We start from the raw sequence: 6,113 nt of genomic DNA, 5'->3' as shown, positions 1-6,113 counted from the left end.
AATTTTCTTTTTAAAAGAACCAGGAGTGAGAATGCATATACAGTGTAAAGAGGTTTGATGTCTGCCTGTGTGCTACAAAGTTAGTGTAATTCTATAGAGGACATAAAATAATTAAATATTTACAGCTGAAAAGTCCCGTTAGGCTAATTAAAGGCACAAATATTAATGTAACTGTAACATTTCTAATGTTGGGAACAAGATGCTTAGTCACATAATTTTAACTCATGGTACATGCAATGTCCCAGCCTTAAGGTGAAGGGAGCACCCAAGATTCACAGATGCTTGTGGTCAAAAGGAATGACAGAAATAAGAGAGTTCACAAAAACTCTTAAGTTTTATTAGTAAATTACACATTTGAATGGGAATTGATATGTTAGTCCCTGACCTCCTGCCTGAGCACACAGCAGTGGGGCTTGGAAAAGCAGTGGGATGAAAGGTGGGGTGACAAGGGGGATAGAGAAAGATGGTTTAAAGAGGGAGAGAAAGAGAAAAAGAGATCACCAGTCCAGCTGATGGGGTGTCCTGGGGTGCACACCCAGGCTTTGTGGGAGTACTTTTTTAGAGATAAAAAAGTTTTCCCTACCTAGAGATAAGTTTCTTGACTGTCTTGTGCTTATCTCCATGAGCCAGAACAAGGACATTTGTCTCTCATTTCCCTTCCTCCTATTGCCCCTTTCCAGCCACAACAATCCTTGGCTGTTATTACAATAATCCTTGATTGGCTCAGCTTTCAGAGCTTGCTACATGCACAACAAGCCCCCTTATCTTCCAAGCTTCCACAGCATGAACATTTTACACCTGGCTTAATTATCTTGCATGGAGCTGCTTTGGAATTGGCAGCAGATGTTCCCCTATCAGAGGGACAGCCTGGTGATTATCAGACTGAAAAAGAGGAGGCAGAGGCCACAGCTCAAGGGAAAGTCCCTTGTTGGGGGCCTGTCCAGCCCACACTCCTGCTCAGAGCAGGGCAGCTGGCACAGGGTGCTCAGGCCCACAGCCAGTTGAGTTTTGAGTATTCCTAGGATGGAGGCTCCACAGTCTCTCTGGGTGATCTGCCCAGGTGTTTGACCACCTAAACACAGAAAGAAGTTTTTTCTTGCATTCAAATGGAATTTCACATGTCTCAGTTCTTCCCCATTGGCTCCTGTCACTGTGCACCACTGAATGTAACTGAGTGTCACTCTTCTTTACTCCCTCCATCCATTGAATATTTGTCCACATGAATAAGATCCCTTTTAGCCTCCTCTTCTCCAGGCTGAGCAGTCTCAGCTCTCTCAGCCTCTCCTCATATGACAAGGGCTCCAAGCTGTTAATTGCCTCCATGGCCCTTCAGTCTGTCCCTGTCTGTCATACTGGGCAGTCCAGCTCTGAGCTCAGCACCCAGATGTCTCTTGCCAGGGATGAGCCAACAGAGGTTTCATCTCCCCCACCTGCTAGCAGATATGCCAGCAGCTGGTGGTTACTGCTGCAGGAGTGAACTGATTTTTTCCCAGGATTCCAGGGAAATCCAGGGGGAAGCAACTTTTCCCCAGGAACAACCTGTCTGCCAAGCTGTCTTCCAGCAGTTTCTGGACATCATGAACTTTGTGTTGGACCACTTCTCCAGCCTGTCCACGTGCCCCTGAATGGCAGCACACCCCTCTGCTCTGTAGCTGCTCCTTGTGGGTTTGTATCACCTGCAAACTGCTGGGGGTCCATTGGTCACAGCAAAGACACTGAACAGCTCTGGCCCCAGTATCAGCCCCTGAGTGCTCCTCTAGGAACTGGAGACATCATGGTGCACATCACAATCCCCTGGGCCCCAGTGTGGAGCCAGTGCATTCAGTTTGGGTTTCCCTTAGTAAATCCATGCTGAGTACTCCCAAGCACCTTCTTGTTCTTTGTATGTTTGGGAATGATTTCCAGGTCTGTTTGTCTCATCACCTTCCCAAGGCCTGTGGTGAGTCTGGCTGTCCTACAGCTTTCCTCATCCTCCTCCTTGCTGTCCCTGAGACAGGAGAGGTGTTCAGGCCTCAGGATCACCACCACCATTCACAGGACATTGAGAGTAGCCTCTCTCTGACACCTGCCTGCTCTCCTCACATCCAGGAATGCATCCCAGCAGCTCCCATGGAGTTCTGAATGCCCACATTGTTTAAATGTGTTCCCCATCCTGTTCCTCTGCTGAAGGACTGACTTCTGATTTGTGGGGTTCAGCACCACTGAGTGTTGTTGTTTCACCTGTTCTAAATCAGCATTTGCAAAACTGAACCCATGCCACAGTAACCTGGTTTTCAGGTTGGGGAAGGATTTTAACTCCTGCATTCTGTGTCAGCACCTGTTCTGGGAGTACAGCCCTCCCCTCTCCAGCAGGCAGGGGCTTGCCCAGCACCAGCTCCCTGCCCATCCACACAAGAGCTTTGATGTTGTCTGAGACACTGCAGCTTCCCCTGGCAGCCAGTGCCCTCCTGGCCTCCACATCGCCCTCCAGGTGTGCTCCAGGTGGATGAACAGCACAGTGGTTCAGGCAACTCTGACGATACCCCTGAGGTTAGCCCTGCTGTAGAGATCTGGAGTTGTGCTGGGTCACACATTTCCAGGAATGGAGGAGCCTGGGCTGCCTCTTACCAGGAGTGAGGAGAACTGGCTGAGCTGGGGGTGGACATGATTAACACAGCAATGACTGCACTCCTGCACGTACACCAGAGGTGGGGCAGGCTGAGTCAATCACTTCATAAAAATCTGTACAGCCCACTGCACTCCCCTGAAGGGCAGCACAGAGTGATCTCCCCTAAAGCACAGAATCACAGGATCACTTGGGTTGGAGAAGATCTCCAAGATTACAGAGTCCAACCTTTGACTGAACACAACCATGTCAAATAGACCATATCGCCAAGTTCCACATCCAGTCTTTAAGTTCTTAAACACCTGCAGGAAGTGACAGCTTTCCTTAGGCCCAGAGTGATACCATATTCCAGTGACATTATCCAGCTGTTGTTACAAGGGTAACAAGTACCAGTGTGTGAATCATAATTTAAGTCATCCTCAAGTCACAAATTCAGCTATTGCCCTATGGTGGAGTTGACTTTGGCTGGAGGCCAGGTGTCCATCCGGCTTCTCTATCACTTCGTTCCTCAGCAGGAAAGGGAGAAAAAAATAAGATGGAAAATGACTTATAGCTTGAGATAAGTCAGTTTACCAAAGCAAAAGCAGAAGTTTGCACATGCACAAGCAAAGAAAAGAAAAGGTTAAATTATTCTCTATTTCCCATCAGCTGCTCCCCAGGAAGCAGGGCCTCAGCAACAGAGCAGTTGCTACAAAAGGCAAATATTGTAAAAAAACAAATGCACCCTCTTGCTCCTCACTTTTGTAGCTGTTCTGATGCTGATGTCATGCAGTATGGAATACCCCTCTGCTCAGTCTGGGTCAGCTGGCCTGGCTTTGTCCCTCCCAGGATCTGGCCCACCTCAGCCCCTTGGTGGGCAGGGGATGTTGGAGAGGCAGGGCTGGTGCTGTGCCAGCCTTGCTCAGCAGCAGCCAAAACTCTGGGGTGCTACCAACACCTTTCAGTGCCAGTGCAGAGCACACCCTGTGAGGGCTGCTGTGGCAAAATGAACTCCCTCTCAGCCAGACCCAATAAATACCCAATCACCATCTGATTACCATTTGTTTTTCATTCAGATATCAATTAATCACCATTTGTTCATTGTTCAATCACTAATAAAAGCCTTTTAGTTAATTCCATGCTGGTTGTTTTTCATGACTCAACTTTGAAGCCAGATAAGCAAATGAAGCTGGAGAGCAGAAGAAAGGGAGCACCATGGTAAAACAGCACAAAAAAAAAAAAAAAAAAAAAAAAAAAAAAAAGAGAAAGGAGAAGGTGAAATGGTGAGGTGGGAAGTCAGGTGTCACCCAGCATTAACAACCTGAAGTTTAACCACACAAGAACTATGTATTTATGTATTTCTACTTTAACACGTAGGAAAGCAAAGAGTAACAGTGGGAAAATCCGAATTGGTGTCACACTCTTTTTTCTCTATTTCAATTCAATTTAAAGCTTTTCCTTTAGATAGCTCTGAAGCCATTTCCCCAAATGACAGCACATATTCTGTCCCTGCAGTAGTACAGCTTCCTAAAGATAGCTAAATTAAAATACACAGAAAACTCTTAATGCATTAAGACTTACATTACTAATGCAATTATTTATGATGAAGCTTCACATTTTAGGCAAGAACAGCTACAAGGGGCATTCACTGACAGTGCACATTCACTGGCAGTGTACATTACATTGCTGGGACTCAGCAAGCAGAAAAATCAATAATGATATTATTAAGGAAAGCTAAGATTCATAGACCAGAAAAAAAAAATGTGGAAAAATAATTGTAATTGGTTTCTACATCTGAAGTAGCCCATAAACATCAGTAGGAATCTTTCCTGTGCTCCAGATCGTCACAATATTCCTCAGCAGGGATTATATCCCTGCATTTCTTATTCTGTATTACACTCACAGTCTTAGAAATTATTTATGAAGCCCTGACCAAACTGATCTGCTTTGAGGGGTATCCACAATGCCTGGATTAACTGGCTTTCCATCCCAGAAATTACCAGATCTCCTGCCTCATCTGGGTAAAAACCACCAGTGCAAGGAATCCCTTTCACTCCAAGCAGGTACAAACAGACCAATGAATAGTGTGCTACAGAAATTAAAATGCAATTAATGCAAATTTTAATTATGGTTCTTAATTTTAACTCCTGTGGCTCTTCAGATGAAACTAGAAAAATTAATATTTAGAACAATTATATAGGTGTGACTAGCAGGCATCAATTAATTATACTCATGACTAATGTCTCATATGTCCATAATTAAAATAAGTAGAAATCCATGAAAACAGATCATTTCTGCATGCTTGTGTCTTTCAAACCTTGTCCTTTGAATGCCATGTCCATCTCTATTTTGCATTTAGAAAATAAGCATCTTCGCCAAATACTGAGATAATCAAGATTATTTGCTTCTAGAGGTATGCCATTTCTTAAAATCAGATTATAGGGATATTTTGAAGCTGTGCAGGTCCCCAAGGTATTGGAATCAAAAGAGTGTTCTTAGCAGCATTGAGTAGTGATGACTAGTAAATGCAGAACCTTGAGAGGAGAAATACCTCCCTATTCCAGGCTTTAATTTATCTGGCTATAAAGATGGTATATGACAAATACAGTAGCTGATAGGTGAAAGGAAACAGCAGTGTAACACTGCAGGAAATTCTTGGGAAGCACAGAAGAACTTGGATTACCCACTGTGTGAGAACAGAAGAAGCATCCTGTTTCTTTGAAAGCCTGCAAAGCCTGAGGAAACCACCCAGCTGTCAGGGTGGTGGATTCATTGCAGGCCTGGCCAGGCTGTGTGTGAAGGACTGAACAAAGATCCCACACAAAGTGCACAAGCACTGTCTTAACTTTGCAATAAACAAACTCATTTTGCTCTCCTTGAGCTGGTGAGTCTCATTTTCATACACTACAGACAGGTGCTGTGTGCAGGCACTGTGTGGGGTGGAGTGATGCTGGGTGATGCTGATGGGATCTGACACATGAAAACAAGAGAGCTCTGATTTCATTATCCCAAGCTGGGCTTGCTCATAACATCTCTATGCACTGTCTGTTTGCAGATGTCATTTGCAGCAAAAACTAGCCTGTATGGGATAGAAGAAAATCACCAAATGCATCATAGAGAGACAGAGCAGCTCCATGTATGCCCTGCAGCAACCAGCAAGTGCCCTTTGTGTAAAAAGGTGTGCTGGTTTTGGCTGCATCAGAAGCAATTTTTTTTTCCCAGTTTTTTGGATTTGTGCTGAACACAAGGTTGATAATATAGAGATGTTTTTGTTATTGCTGAGCAGGGTTTGCACAGAGCCAAGGCCTTTTCTGCTTTTCCTACAGCCAGGCTGGTGAGGAAGCTGAGTGTACAGGGGAGGCTGGGAGGAGACACAGCCAGGACAGGTGACCCAAACTGACCAAAGGGATATTCCAGAGCAAATGACATCATGCCCAGGATATAAAGTGTGGGAAAGAAAGAGGAAGGAGGGGATATTTGGACTGATGGTGTTTGTCTTCCCAAGTCACTGTTACATGTGATGGGGCAC

This window comes from Ammospiza caudacuta, chromosome 1, assembly GCF_027887145.1.
Source record: "Ammospiza caudacuta isolate bAmmCau1 chromosome 1, bAmmCau1.pri, whole genome shotgun sequence".
NCBI lineage: Eukaryota > Metazoa > Chordata > Aves > Passeriformes > Passerellidae > Ammospiza > Ammospiza caudacuta.
The sequence above is the reverse complement of the archived record's forward strand: the minus strand, read 5'-3'. Positions refer to the sequence as shown.